Here is a 14480-nt window from a genome sequence, read left to right as displayed (position 1 = left end):
TGGGGAGGGGAGACGGAGCACAGAACAGAGTACACAGAAAGCGCCCCAGCGATGGGACCCACAAGTAAGAAGGAAAAGGCAGAATTTTGCTTTCTCCACACCCGGAACCACACATCCCTCAGTGCCTTCCCACAGAGCAGGGCTGGGCCGGGCCTCAGCAGCCTGCTGGACCAGCACCTTGGAATGGGCTGAACCTCCTAACTGTGGAGGAAGCAGGTGCACCCTGGCAGCCTGCTCCGTGCTGGCCGTGTGTGCCAGATGAAAGCCAAGAGGACATTTTTAAGAGCCTTGAGTTTATTCATTCATCGCGACTTTAATAAAACAATATGTCCGTGGCCTGGGGCAGGTGTAATTTTCATAATTTATGGGTCTCTGAGACAGGAAGAGAGCCGGGGGTTTACCAGGTTTCGCACGATGAATGGCATTCCGGCTGTCTACACGGTGTTCTTTGAGAACTCTAGTCTGGCAGGAGCACAGGCTTCTGGAACCCACCTGGGCCCCGGGGCCCGAGGCGCGGGGTAATCATGAAAGCATCTGGATGTGCTAAGCAGGAGATGATTGAAGAACGCGGTTCCTTCCGTCATGAGAAGACGCTTCCTACCCAGGCACCCACACCAACGCTTAACTGCTGCTCGGCTTGAGACCATCCTGTCCCTCTCCTGCCTTCTTCCTGGGGTTGGGGCCCTTTCTGCCCTGTGCCTGTTAGGGACTCAGGTAAGCCCGAGGACTGGCTTCCCCCTGTTGGGCACAGAGGGCTCTGCAGGCAAAGTGCCTGATGCCCAGGGCAGGGCAAGGGAGTGGAGCGCGAGGTGTGCTGGACTCCGTTCTCAGAGTGGCTGCAGACTGCTCCTCTGCAGCCCTCAGGGTAATGGAGGCCAAAAGGGAAGGGTGTCCCACCGTTCGCAAGGTTGGAGAGTAAGGTCGCTAGCCCAAGGCCACACAGCTGGTAAGTGACACAGCCTGACAAGAGATCTGGACCCACGGAGAGATGCTGCGTCCCGCAGAGCAGACCCAATCCAGCGGTCACCTTCCCTGCAAGGCCCTCCTGTGTTCCTGGGCCTTCGTTCCCTCTCGTGCTCCCAGAGAAGGCAGTAGGGCAGGTGGTTTGTCAGCCAAATGACATAGACTGCAACCAGGACGGAACTGGAGCCCAAGACTGACCACTGAGCCCCTCACCCCACGTACGATGTGAAGCCCATGCCAGGGAGGATCTCCCGCCTGCACAACCCTCCTGACGTTGCTGGGGGCCAGCTCCCGCCCCCCACCCCCAGCTTTCTCTGCAAACCGGCTGCCGTGGCCAGGGGCAGCGTTGATAAAAGGGCAGAGGAGCTGGAAACTGGCCCAGATCCTTCAGAAGGTCGGGTCTGGTGGCTGCACAGGTGGACAGGGAGAGAGGTGCACATAGGCTAAGGGTCTGGGCCACACCCGTGCACTTGGGGGCAAAGGCACAGTCCTCTTGAGTGGCCACCTTGAAGTAGATGGAGGGGGCGGGGCCAGGTGAAAGGGTTTGGAGACCCCCGTGTTCCAGGTGCTGCCCCTTGACCATTTCCCAGGCAGTGCTCCGCCCACCCTGGATTACTGAAACATGCTGAGGTGCTGGCATCTAATTGGGTTAGAGAACGAATGTTCAACCAGGGCACCCTGAGAAGTGACTGCCACTTGCACAGGCCACTCCTCTTAGGATGACGCGTTGGGCGAAGTCAAAGATGGTTGGGCCCAGAGCCTGAAGCTCTCCTGCCAGGGTTCCCGCCCTGCTGTCCTCGCTGTCATCCTGGAGAGCCACTGCCCCCAACAGTTGGAGGTGTAGACCGGGGCTGTGCCCTACCTGGCCCTAGAAACTCAGAATATCTGTGCAGTGGGACAGCAAAGAACAGAACTCTGCGCTCCTCTGAAGCTCCGTTTCTCTGTCTTCAGCTGGGCCATCTAGACCACGGGGGCTGCAAATCACACGTAACTCCTGGTCCGCGGTGTTTGCAAACTGTAGTTTGCATTATTTGAAAATTAAGATGTTTCCAAGCCCAGATATAAAACATCTGAAAACTACTAAAAAGGGTTCGCAGCTGGCTGGAGCCGAGAGGCGGCTGCTGTTCCACACCAGCCGGGCTCTGTGCTCTCACTCCGCACCCTCCCTGCTCCCTGTCCCAGCCCCCTGGGTGGGGTGCCGCTGGCCATCACTCATGGTGGGTATGCCCAGCCAGCTCCCCTAATTGACAGGACCGGCCTGGCTCTTGCTCTTGATGCTGACTGGTGTCAGCTCTGATTGGCCTCCTTGCATGATTTGTCCCCAAATACCATGAGGTCCAGCCCCCACCTGGGGGATCTAAGGATGCCCACCCTGCATATGTGTCACTCAGATGCAAGCAGCAGAGTGAGAATCCAGGCCCTAGAGGCCACTGCTTTGGAGCCTCAGCTTTGCACGCAGTGGCACCGAGGGCTGGCATCGAGGGAGGCATCTGTGAGCCCTGTGACGTTGCAGGGGCACATCTGTGTGTGTGTGCCTCCAGATTCTCCAGCACATGACCGCTGCTACACGTGACACCTCACCGGCCCGGCCCACCTCCCTCCATTGTGTGGCTGGCAATGGGAGACCCTGAGAGGACAGAAGTGTCTTGCCCACAGTCATACTGGGGCTTAGCCACGAGGCCTCGAGCAGGAGCCGGGATTTCCGTCTCTTTAGGAAGCTGCTGTGGGTTCGAAGCTTTCGTGAACCAATCTGTGCTGTGTCCTACAGGAAGTGCTCCCAGAACAGCATCAGCTTTCCGGATGTGTCAGTCTCTGCCCTCGTCCCGCCCTGGTCCTCCCACTGTGTCCTCCCTTCCTGTCGCTCCTGGTCAGCTCACTGCTTGTGCCTCTGCACGCCCATGTGTCCCCGGCAGAGTGTAAGCGCGGCAAGGGCAGGCGGCCTGGTGGCTGCTGTTCATGCCCTCGGGGCTTTGTGGATGTGCATGGAGCGAAACGGACAATGTCCCCACCGCGGACCCCCCAGGGCCGGGCGCTCTGTCCTCCCCAGGTCACACCCGCTGGCTTGAGCGCCCAGGGGCTCTGTCTTGAGGCAGCGGCTGGCCCGAGTGGCATTCAGCAAACACGTGTTAAATCAGCTAACTGATGCGGCCTTGAGAGAAGGCAAAGATACCCAGGCATGTCACCTTAGGCTTCATTTCCGTCCCCAAAGTAGACACGTGAGAGCCTGCTGGGTAATCACAGCGGTGTCTGTGTATCAGTGCCTGCTTCCTGCTTCCATCTGGGAGGGCTGACGGTGCAGTGCTGACCACGGGCCAGGGTGCCTGACGTAACGAGAGCCAACCCAGGGCTCTCCGTGCCGGTTCTTGGGTCCTCAGCCCCGTCCGTGCTCTTCTCACCCATTTCACAGATGGAGAAACAGAAGCTCTGAAAGCTGAAGCCCCCTGCACGGGGCTGCGCACCCTGACTGCAGGGCCACCACCACTTTCCAAGCCAGGTGTCCACCCAGGGACACTGGGCAAAGGCCTCAGCTGATGGTGGGGTGAGGCAGAAGCCGGAAGTCCCAGCTTCTATTTCTGCAGTGTCCCTTGTGGGCTGTGGTTCTCAGGACAATTGATCTGCAAAACTGAATCTCACAGATTCTCATCCCTCAGATCCTGGCACCACTTGCCTGTGACACAACACCCTGAGGAGCAAACAAAAAGGAGGCCATTGAAGGGATGTGCACCTCCAGACAGGGGCCACCGGAATCACTGCTTTAGGGCCAGTACTGAACCCTCACCACTCATCAGGCCAGGCTAAGAATTATCATTGACCAACACAGGGAAAAAGAACCAAGGTGAGACTATTTTATAAAGAGGATTTTTTTTTTTAAATAGCTTATTTATTACCATCCTGAAGTCACTAAAGAGAGGGAGAGAGAGAGAATCTGCCACCCATTGGTTCGCTCATCCAATGGCTGCAACAGCCAAGAACTAGTCAGACCAAAGCCAGCAACATGAAACTCCTGGGTCTCCCACATGGGTGGCAGGGGCCCAAGCACTTGGGCCACCTTCCGCTGCTTTCCCAGGTGCATTTCAGGAGCTGGATTGGAAGAGGAGCAGCTAGTGGACCAGCTGGGCTGGTGCCCCCTGTGCTGGCTTCCCACATGGGCACCAGTTCATCTCTGCCCTCGCCCCAGGCTGTTCTGCAGCATCTTCCATGGCTCTCCAGATGCGCCCTCCTTTTCAATCATCTCAGAGTTAGGACAGAACCCCAGATGGCATGGGAGGAAGGTAACAAAGAAAATGAACATGGCCGGCGCCATGGCTCACTAGGCTAATCCTCCGCTTGCAGCACCAGCACCCCAGGTTCTAGTCCCAGTTGGAGCACCAGATTCTGTCCCGGTTGCTCCTCTTCCAGTCCAGCTCTCTGCTGTGGCCTGGGAGTGCAGTGGAGGATGGCCCAGGTCCTTGGGCCCTGCACCCGCATGGGAGACCAGGAGGAAGTACCTGGCTCCTGGCTTCGGATCAGTGCGGTGCACCGGCCGCAGCGGCCATTTGGGGGATGAACCAACGGAAAAGGAAGACCTTTCTCCCTCAGAAAAAAAAAATGAAAATGAACAGGACGCCCCTAAGACTTACGCTTTTCAACATCATAGCACCGAGGAGACCAGCAGCTCCAAGTCTGCACAATCTAGAGTATTCCACAGTGACCTTCACATATTTTCCAATTCTTCCCTGTCACTGCCCTTCTTAAACCCCACCCACAGTTTCTTGGTTCCAAAGGACAGACCCTGGAAAGGGGAAGAAAGCCCCTTTCCAGTGGAGGTGGCTGGCAGGTGCACCTGCAGCGAGAGATTCAATATTCAGTGACATTATCCTGTGGCCCGTGAGAACATGTAACGTGAAGGGCACCTCACCTCTTCCCCACTCATAAGCTGAGTGTCGTCGTGAGGAAACAGCACACAGACCCAGAGGGAGACACAGTCTACAGCACAGTGTCACCACCCTGGAAGGCGAGGGGAACTGAGAGACCGCCGGCACTGGAGGTGATGGGCGAGTGCAGCACGGTACCCGGGACTAAGTCCTGGGAACAGAGCGTGGGGGCCATTGGCAGAATAAATCTAGACAGTTGTGCCAGTGGGAGTTTCTTATCTTGATAAATGAACCGTAGTTCTGCACATCAGCGTTAGGGGAAGCTGGATAAAGAAGACTATAGGGGAATTCTGTCCATCTTTGCATTTCTTCTGTAAATCTATTATTCCTCCAAAGAGGGCTTTTTATTTAAAAAAAAAAAAAAAAAAAAAAAAAAACTTCAGTTTTCCCCATCAAATTTAGAATGAAAGCCAGACCCCTCAGCAAAGTTCACAAGAGCCTGCCTAGTCCGGCCTGAGGGCCACTGCCATGTTCCCCTGGCACGCCATTCTTCTGTTTGTCTCCTTCAAGGTCAGTTCATTCCCTGCTTTATCTGCAGGTTCTAGACACTGACTGGGATGTGCATTGTCAATACCAAGAGGGACTTTTTGATGTCTTTGTAATGAACCAACCATTGCTTCCAAATGTTTGCTGTCAGAGCGACTGTGGCAGTCACCAGAGTTCACCCCTTTGCCCTGCAAACTGGAAGAATGAGGCTTTTCCCTGCTCCAGTGACAAACCCCAGTCCGGCCAGCCGCACCACGCAGGGGTGGGTACGTGCAGGGTATGTGACTCAGAGCTGGCTAGAGACGTGCGGAAAGGAAGCAAGACGGGAGCACTATTGTCATGCCTTCTTGTGACTCTTGGAGCTGCAGCCTGTGTGGTCCCAAGGGTTCCTAGGGGATAAAGGCTAGAACCTTGGATGGCAGAGAGAAAGGAGGGAAGCAACTGGGGGCCTTTTGACATCACTGACCTGCCTCAAGTGTAAGGCCGCCACAAAACACACCCAACACCAGAGTAAGGGAAAGAATTTACTGGAGAAAACTCAACAGACCAGAGGGAAGGGGTAAAGAAGGAGGAAGAGAAAGAGAGAGAGCATGTGTCCGAAATGGGTTCTAATATCCCTTTTCCAGGGGGTGGGTAGGGAAGTGGGAGTAGCAAATCCCATTAGGATGGGGGTGAGGCTAATACCAGTGGTTGGGCCATGTGACCACCTGGCTTCCAGTTTTAAACTTGTTTTTTCTTCACAAACAGAAGAACTCTTACAATAGGGGCTAGAGCCTAGGATGGTGTCAGGGTGTAGATCATGCCATAGATAAGACTGTGCCATTTTACTAACATCAAGGACCAATCCTGGAGTCACTGTACTTGAGACTTCTTGGATATGAGAATCAATTCTCTAATTTAAACCAGTTTAAGGTGGAAATATTTTTTTTTGACAGGCAGAGTTAGACAGTGAGAGACAGAGAGAAAGGTCTTCCTTCCGTTGGTTCACCTCCCAAATGGCTACTACGGCCAGCGCTGTGCCGACCGAAGCCAGGAGCCAGGTGCTTCCTCCTGGTCTCCCATATGGGTGCAGGGCCCAAGCACTTGGGCCATCCTCCACTGCACTCCCGGGCCACAGCAGAGAGCTGGCCTGGAAGAGGAGCAACTGGGACAGAATCCAGCGCCCCAACCGGTACTAGAATCTGGGGTGCCGGTGCTGCAGGCAGAGGATTAGCCTAATGAGCCGTGGCACTGGCCGGAAAATTCTTTTTTTAAAAAGATTTGTTTAGGGGCTGGCACTGTGGCACAGCAGGTAAAGCTGCCACCTGTGGTGACGGAATCCCAAATGGGTGCCAGTTCGAGTCCCAGCTGCTCCAGTTCTGATCTAGCTCCCTGCTAATGTGCCTGGAAAAGCACACACAGAAGAAGAGAGAGAAAGAGAGAGAAGTCATCCATGCGTTGGTTTACTCAACAGCCAGGCCTGGGCCAGGTGGAAGCCAAGAGCTGGGAACTCTATGTAGGTCTTCCCGTGGGTAGCAGGGGCTCAAAAACTTGGGCCGACTTCCTCTACCGTCCCAGACACATTAGCAGAGAGCTGCATCAGAAGCAGAGCAGCAGAGACTAAAACCAGCACTCCGATCTGGGATGGCAGTGTCTCGTGCTGTGACTTAACCTTTGTACCACAATCGCACCCCCTGAGCTGGGAAGTTCTTAGGACTTGCAGGAAAAGGCATCCGATAACCGACAGGGCTGCTTGGTGAATTTTCCTCGTCCTTACAGGGCTGCTGCTTAGAAACATCATAGGGTTGGGAAGGGCCTGAAAAGTTACCTGATCTCATCAGACTGCTTGTATTAAACATGCACAGCTTTTTAACAAAATATATTTTACTTATTTGAAAGGTAGAGTTACAGAGACAGACAGGGAGAAAAAGAAAAAGAGAGAGAGGTCTTCCATCCATCGGTTCACTCCGCAAATAGCCGCAATGGCCCCGGGCTCGGCCAGGCCAAAGCCAGGAAAGAGCCAGGAGCTGCATCTGGGTCTCCCACCTGGGTACAGGGGCCATAGTACTTAGACCATCTTCACCTGCCTTCCCAGGCAATTAACAGGGAGCTGGATCAGAAGTGGAGCAGCTGGGACTTGAGCCAGCGGCCATAGGGATGCTGGTGTTGCAGGTGGCAGCCTTACCCGCTATGCCACAGCGCCGGCGGTCACCTCTGTCAGTTTCCTGCAGGAAGAAGGTCACCTGAACTCTAAGCTCAACTCTGAGAGTACAGGAAGGCACTGTGTCCAGCGCTTTCTGAGACTTCCTTAGTGCTGGCGTCACCACGTCCCGTCTTCGCTGATGGCTTGAGGCAAGTGAAGCCGTGCACAGTTGCGTGCAGCTGGCAGACAGCTGGCCACCAACCCACCCACTGGTGCGGCCACTCCCAGCCCTGGGCAGCAGCAGCGGAGTGGGAGAGTCTGGGTTTTCAGAGTGGGTCGGTCTTACTAGTCTATTTTACAACCCCGTTATCTTCAACAGGGAACAGGATGGGGACCCAGAGGTCCTGCTCCAAATACCTTCCCAAGTAGATCACACAATGTCTTTAAAATCAAAATCGGGGTTTCCTTAATTCCAGGAAGAAGAGGGGAAGTGAGATCTGAAACAGGTCCCAGATTAGAAACAGCCCCCACCCCCACCCTGAGCTAAGCTACACAGCCCAACAAGTCTTTCTCTGCGGACTTTCAGGCTGGAGCCCTGCCAACAATGCGAGCAAGAATTTGGCCCATTGTTACTTTAAATATCCTGTGTCGCAGGCCATCTAGGAATGTCTAAGTATGGGAATTTTCCTTGTGAGGTCTGGGATGTGGATATAAATAACTCACTTGTTGCATTCTGGCCCCGCCCTGCCTCTCTTGGCTTCAGTGGCCACAGTAAGCCCTGCCTGATCATAGCGGCCACCAGCCGGCTGCACGGCGAGGATGCGAGGCGTGCTTTCCCCTGCTCTTCAACTGTCCCTCCTGTCACATGCCAGGTGACCAAGGCAGTAGCCATGTCCGAGTCCGCTCCAAATTTCTCTTGAAAATTTAACCTGGTGGGCCAGTATTGTGGTGCCAGTATCCTGCATCAGAGTGGTAGTTCGAATCCTGGCTGCCCCACTTGCAACTCAGCTCTCTGCTAACGCTCCTGGGAAAGCAACAGAAGATGGCCCACATGCTTGAACCCCTAGACTCCTGTGGGAGACTGGGATGGAGTTTCTGGCTTCTGCCTTTGGCCACCCCAGTTGGGGCTATTGCAGCCATTTGGGGAGTGAACCAGTGGATGGAAGATCTCTCCGTTTCTGTATCTCCCTCTCTTATCACTCTGCCTTTCAAATAAATAACATCATTTAAAAAAAAAAAAAAAGAAAACAAAACAAAACAAAACTTAAGTCTAGGGATCACGGTTTAGGTTGACTCATTCTGGCCTGTCTAGCCCTCACATCAGGGCTGAGAGCTTGGGTTTCTATTGCACTGAACGGAGAGAGCTTTGTTCCTGTCCTTACCACCCTGTCCCCACACAGGCTCTGCCGGCCTCAGCCTTCCGTCCCTGATGACCTGGTGCAGGCTGTTGGTGTATGGTCCTTGTCTTCAACTACTTTCTCTAGCCTTGAGACAGCCAATAAAGCAAATGGCCTGCAGGCAGCGCCTGAGTTGAGACTGAGACACTCCTGGCTTTTCTCACAGGCAGGGCTCAAGGGGGCAGAGTGTGCTGGAGGGGTGCCATGACCCCACATTTCTCTAATGCACCTGGGAAAGCAGCAGAAGATGACCCAAGTCCCTGGGGCCTGCCCTGCACCTATGTGGGAGACCAAGAAGAAGCTCTTGGCTCAGGCTTTGGACTAGCCCTGCTTTGGCCATTGTGGCCACTTGGGGAGCGGATGGAAGACCTCTCTCTTTCTCTCTTTTTCTCTTAAGTCTTTCAAATAAACACATAAAAGTTTTAAGCTGATAATTTTGTATGGTCCACAAATGATGTGATAAATACTCAAGTGGCCCTTAGCAGAAAAAAGTGTCCCCACCCCTGTAGACAAAGCAGAGATTCAGATGAGCAGCTAAGGTGGTGGCCACTACTGCATGTTCTCAGGCTCTGCTGCCTACACCAGGTCGGCCAGCAACAGCTTAGGGCCTGGAGTGTGCCCAGCGAGCCTGGGCTCAGGACTGTTCCTGCAGCAGGACCAGCAGAGAGGACGCCTCGGCTCCACAGTGAAGGGAGCAGACAGGAGCCCTGCGACCAACTGATGTTCACAGTGAAAAATGCTGCAGGGAGATTAAGTCAGGCAGCAGGGTAGGGGGTGACACCGGCAGCTAAAACCAAGGAGAACTGGGAGGTTGGGATAAAGCAACGGTCTTCCCCGTCGGGCCTTTCAGGAGCTGATCCTTGAATGACACACGCATGCGTGTCCACACTGTGTAGGCTGCAGGCACACACTCCTGCATGCACACAAACCATAAAAGGAAGGCCAAGCAAAATCTGCAGCGACTGCTCAGACCAAACATGACAGGGGTGAGCGGGCCAGGAACCCAAGATCCCGGCACAACGCAGAGCTGAGCAGGAAGGGGAGACAGACAAATGGCCCAGATAGAGATCTCGGCGGCTGTTTTCCTTCCTCACGATAGCACCTCAGCTCACTTGGAGTCCCCAGGCCTCCCAGGGCGGCAGGGAGAAACTTCACACTTCCCAGCCCTGCAGGCCCCAACCCCTCCTGCACCTTCCCCAGGGGCCACCAGGACACCAGTCTCCTTACAAAGCCATGCCTGGGGGTGCGGGGTCAAGGGGAGCCCAGGAGGAGTTCAAGGCGGGGAAGCTTCCCCTTGACCTGCAGTCCAAGCTGAGTCACAGCCACTCTTCAGGTCAAAGCTGCGTAAACAAAGTTGGAGGTGTGGACAGAAAGTGAGAAGGTCGCACTGCTGTGGGCCCCCCTCCCCAACTCCAGCTGGGTGGGGTGTGACAAGCACTTTCTGATCTTTTTAACTGCAGAAGACACCCCCAGCTGCAGTAAGAATGTGGAAGGGACGGGTCTAGAAAATACAGCAGCAGGTCCCATACCATCAGGAAACGGGTATTTTTTACCTGTTTTAAATAAGCTGAAGAATGGGTACCGGTTCAAGTCCTGGCTGGTCTACTTCCGATCCAGCTCTCTGCTGGTGGCCTGGGAAAACAGCAGAAGATGGCCCAGGTGCTTGGGTCCCTGCACCCAGGTGGGAGACCTGGAGGAAGCTTCTGGCTCCTGGCTTTGCAGCCATTTTGGGAGCGTGAACAAGTAGATGAAAGTTCTCTCTCTTTCTGTCTTTCTCTCCCTAAGTCTGCCTTTCAAATAAATAAATATTTAAAATAAATACAGATACATAAGCTGAAGACTCGACTTTCTCCCCAACACTGTTCTGAATCCTCCGGCTCTCCTGCTTCTGACAGAGACTGAATTTACCAAGTAGCTCAGGCCCGAAGTCCCGGGCTCTTCCTTGGCCTCTCTGTTTGCTGCCCTGTATCTGATCAGCAGCAACGTCACTGTGAAAATCAAAGGTGTGCATTCAAACACACGCAGAGCACTGTCTGTGCACAGCACTGCCAACCCTATCAGCTTCAGCAGTGCCTCCGTTCTCAGCATCTCCGCCTCTCCCGCTGGCGCCGAGCCACCGCCCCTGTTCCCGTCACCTGGGTTATTCCTCATGGTCTCCCTGTGGCCTCCTGAGTCAGTTCTCAGCACAGCAGCTGGAGACAACCTACTGAGCGCCTTCGCCAGCTGGCTGGCTTTGGACGGGCCACACCCCCCTCTGCACAGGGCACAGAGGGACAGTCCTTCATGCGTGCACCAGCCAAGACCCCTTCTCTTCAACCTTCCCCCCCCCCAGCCTATGCTGTATTTCCACACTCCCTGCACATGGACGTTTTTGTTTTGTGTCCTGCGTGGGGCACTGGGCATGGCAGGCACTTAATAAAAGCGTGTTGGATAAACAAATGCACAAGTGAATGAACGAATTCACTGTGCACCTGACTTTCAGCATGCATGTTTCAGTCCTCACTGTCATTATCTCGATCACGTGTGGCTTTCAGTTGAAAGACAAAGGAAAGCAGGTCAAGCTCTGAGCCTTCCACCTGTGGTTCCCTCTGCCTGCTCCTGTCTGGCCTTACTGCCTACTTGACCTTCCAAGTTCGAATCAAACGCCTTTTCTCCATGTAGGCTCTCCTGCCCAGGGCTGGTCCAGGTGCCTCTCTGGCTTCTCAGGCCTCCCCCCACCCCCAACAGCAAGGCGGCTACCTCACCATTTGTTGCCACTTTACAGATAAGGCAACTGAGGCTTTCAGAGCTTAGGCGGACTGCCACCCAGAGAGTAGGTGGTGAAGCCAGCACTCCAAAGGCAAGGCAGGCAGGAAGGAACGAAACAAATCAACTTGACCTTCCTATTGGCTCAGCCAGCCCAGGGCTCAGGAGGATTAGTGTACACTTGTGTGTGAAAGGGCAGGAGCAGCTAATCAGCTTGCAAATCTCCCATCCAATCCCTAACCTCCCTCCCCTCCAGCAGCCAGAACACAATGGCAGCTAATCGCTTCCTGCTGCCCCGATGCTATCTCTTTGGGGTGGGGGGTACAACCTCCCCTTCCTCCGGAGAAAGGTCAGCCCTCAACTCTGGGTGAGGCCGGAGGAGGACTCCTTGCACCTCCTCTTCCCTCCACAACAAACGCCAGCACAGGGATGTCTGCGCCAGGCCCCCAGAAGCACAGCGAGCTGCAGCCTGGATCCTTTTTTTTTTTTTTTTTTTTTTTTGACAGGCAGAGTGGACAGTGAGAGAGAGACAGAGAGAAAGGTCTTCCTTTTGCCATTGGTTCACCCTCCAATGGCCGCCGCGGCCGGCGCGCTGCGGCCAGCGCACCACGCTGATCCGATGGCAGGAACCAGGTGCTTCTCCTGGTCTCTCATGGGGTGCAGGGCCCAAGCACCTGGGCCATCCTCCACTGCCTTCCCGGGCCACAGCAGAGAGCTGGACTGGAAGAGGGGCAACCGGGACAGAATCCGGTGCCCCGACTGGGACTAGAACCCGGTGTGATGGCACTGCAGGCGGAGGATTAGCCTAGTGAGCCGCAGCGCCGGCCTGGATCCTGACTTTCAAAACCAGGCGGCAGCGGCGGAGGGGAGCTCCATCTGTGAACGCCACGGCGGGGGAAGTTTCCACTTGCCCTGAGTTACAACCCCCGTCAGTGGCTGTGGCGACACAGCCAAGGGCTGCCAGCACCGAGGCTCGAAACAGTCTCCAGAGCCCGGGCCAGTCTTTCAGAAGTGGTCCAGCAGGCCCAGAGCTCAAAGGGTGTCTGAAAAGCTCCCCTGGCTAAGCAGCTCAACACAGAACATTCGGGGTTCTCCAAAGAGCAGGGGCTGTGGGGACAGCCTCAGCATCAAGTCCCAGCACTGCCACTCACTCAGGAATCCTCCGATGTCACCTGTCCCTTCTGTGCCTTTTCCTCATCTGTAAAGTGGGGATCCCAATTCTCACATGCCACGTGCCGTAATTTTTGGGGTCAGGAGGAACGATGGCTATGAAATCCCGGGGACAGAGGACAGAGTGGGCAGGGCCGTCACGTTAGAGCCCTGTCCTCAGAGAGACCCCTTTGCTAATGCAAACACACTCCAGCATCGTTGTCATCCAGGTCACATGGCCGTGACCTTCCTGCTGGTTATAGTTCACTGTCCCAGCAAAAGCTTGTGTCAAACCGTTTCAAACACGCCCCCTGGGCACTGAGCACGGGGCTCAAGCCTGCTCTTCAATGACTAATTCCTCCAGTAGATATTCCGTAGGCACCAACTCAGTGGCATGCCCGGGAGCTGAGATGAATCGGCCAGACCTGGGGCGTGCCCTCCGGACGCCTGGTGCCTGGCTGGGCAGAGAGGGGCATACACGGGGCAAAAGGAACCCCACAGATACAGTGTGTGAAATGAGCATGCCGAAATGAAGCCCAGGAAGCACAGCGGGCACCTGGGCTGCCCCAGAAGGCGAAGTGTGTGGAGCACCAGCCTCTGGGAGGGACCCCCCCACCCCGGCCCCTCAACAGGTACAGTGGCCGAATGTCTCAGCGCTGTCCTGTCCCCGACTCCCAAGCTGGCCTCCTTGCCACACTGGGTCACAGGGAGTTAACACCAGGACATCCCCTTTCCCCTAAGGATTTCAGACTGCCAGGTTCAGGATCAGACCGTAGATGAACCGAGTGCTATAACAACACAGTCAGTCTTGGGTTTTTGGGCAGAGCAAATGACAAGATAGAAGTTGAACTTGAGAAAGGGAACAAGGTAACAATCATGGAAATTTCAGTGGGCTGGCATTGTGGCACAGTGGGTTGAGCTGCCACCTGTGACACAAGCATTCCACATGGGCACTGGTTTGAGTGCCAGCTGCTTTGCTTCCGATCCAGCTCCCTGCTATTAGCACCTGGGAAAACAACAGAAGATGGCCCAAATACCAGGGCCCCTGCCACCCACATGGAAGACACAGATGGATTGCTAGACTCCCAGCTTTGGCCTGGTCCAGCCTCAGCCACTGCTGCCATACGGGGAGTGAACCAGCAGACGGAGATCCATCTTTCTCTTTCTGTCTCTCCCCTTTTCTCTACAATCCTGCCTTTTCAACACATAAATTTTTTTTAGAAAAAATAATATCAGCTATTGTTGCTGAGTCCTGTGCTAATACCAATGCTAATTTTGAATTAATTTTTATTTATTTGAAGGGTAGAATAACAGAGAGATTTTCCATCTGTTGGTTCACCCCCCAAATGCCTGCAGCAGGGCTGGGCCAGGTTGACGCCAGGAGCCCTGAACTCCATCCTGGTCTGCCATGTGGAGTGGCAGGGACCCCAGCACTCGAGCCATCACCCGCTGCCCCCCTGGGTGCACTTATGCAGGAGGCTGGAGCGCGGGGGAAGCCAGGACTCAGACCTAGCACATCTCCAACGACCTCAACTGCTGTGCCCACTGCCCACCCGCACATGACTGCTACCTGCTTCGCTGCAGACAGCAGAATCGGAGCAGCTGAGACAGTGGCCCCGGAGTCCCAGGGCTGGAAGGAGGGCTTTGAAATCACAGCCCCAGCTCCGGGACACAGCCTTGCCCGTGTGGGAGGGGTAATGATGT

Source organism: Oryctolagus cuniculus, chromosome 6, assembly GCF_964237555.1.
Source record: "Oryctolagus cuniculus chromosome 6, mOryCun1.1, whole genome shotgun sequence".
Taxonomy (NCBI): domain Eukaryota; kingdom Metazoa; phylum Chordata; class Mammalia; order Lagomorpha; family Leporidae; genus Oryctolagus; species Oryctolagus cuniculus.
The sequence above is the reverse complement of the archived record's forward strand: the minus strand, read 5'-3'. Positions refer to the sequence as shown.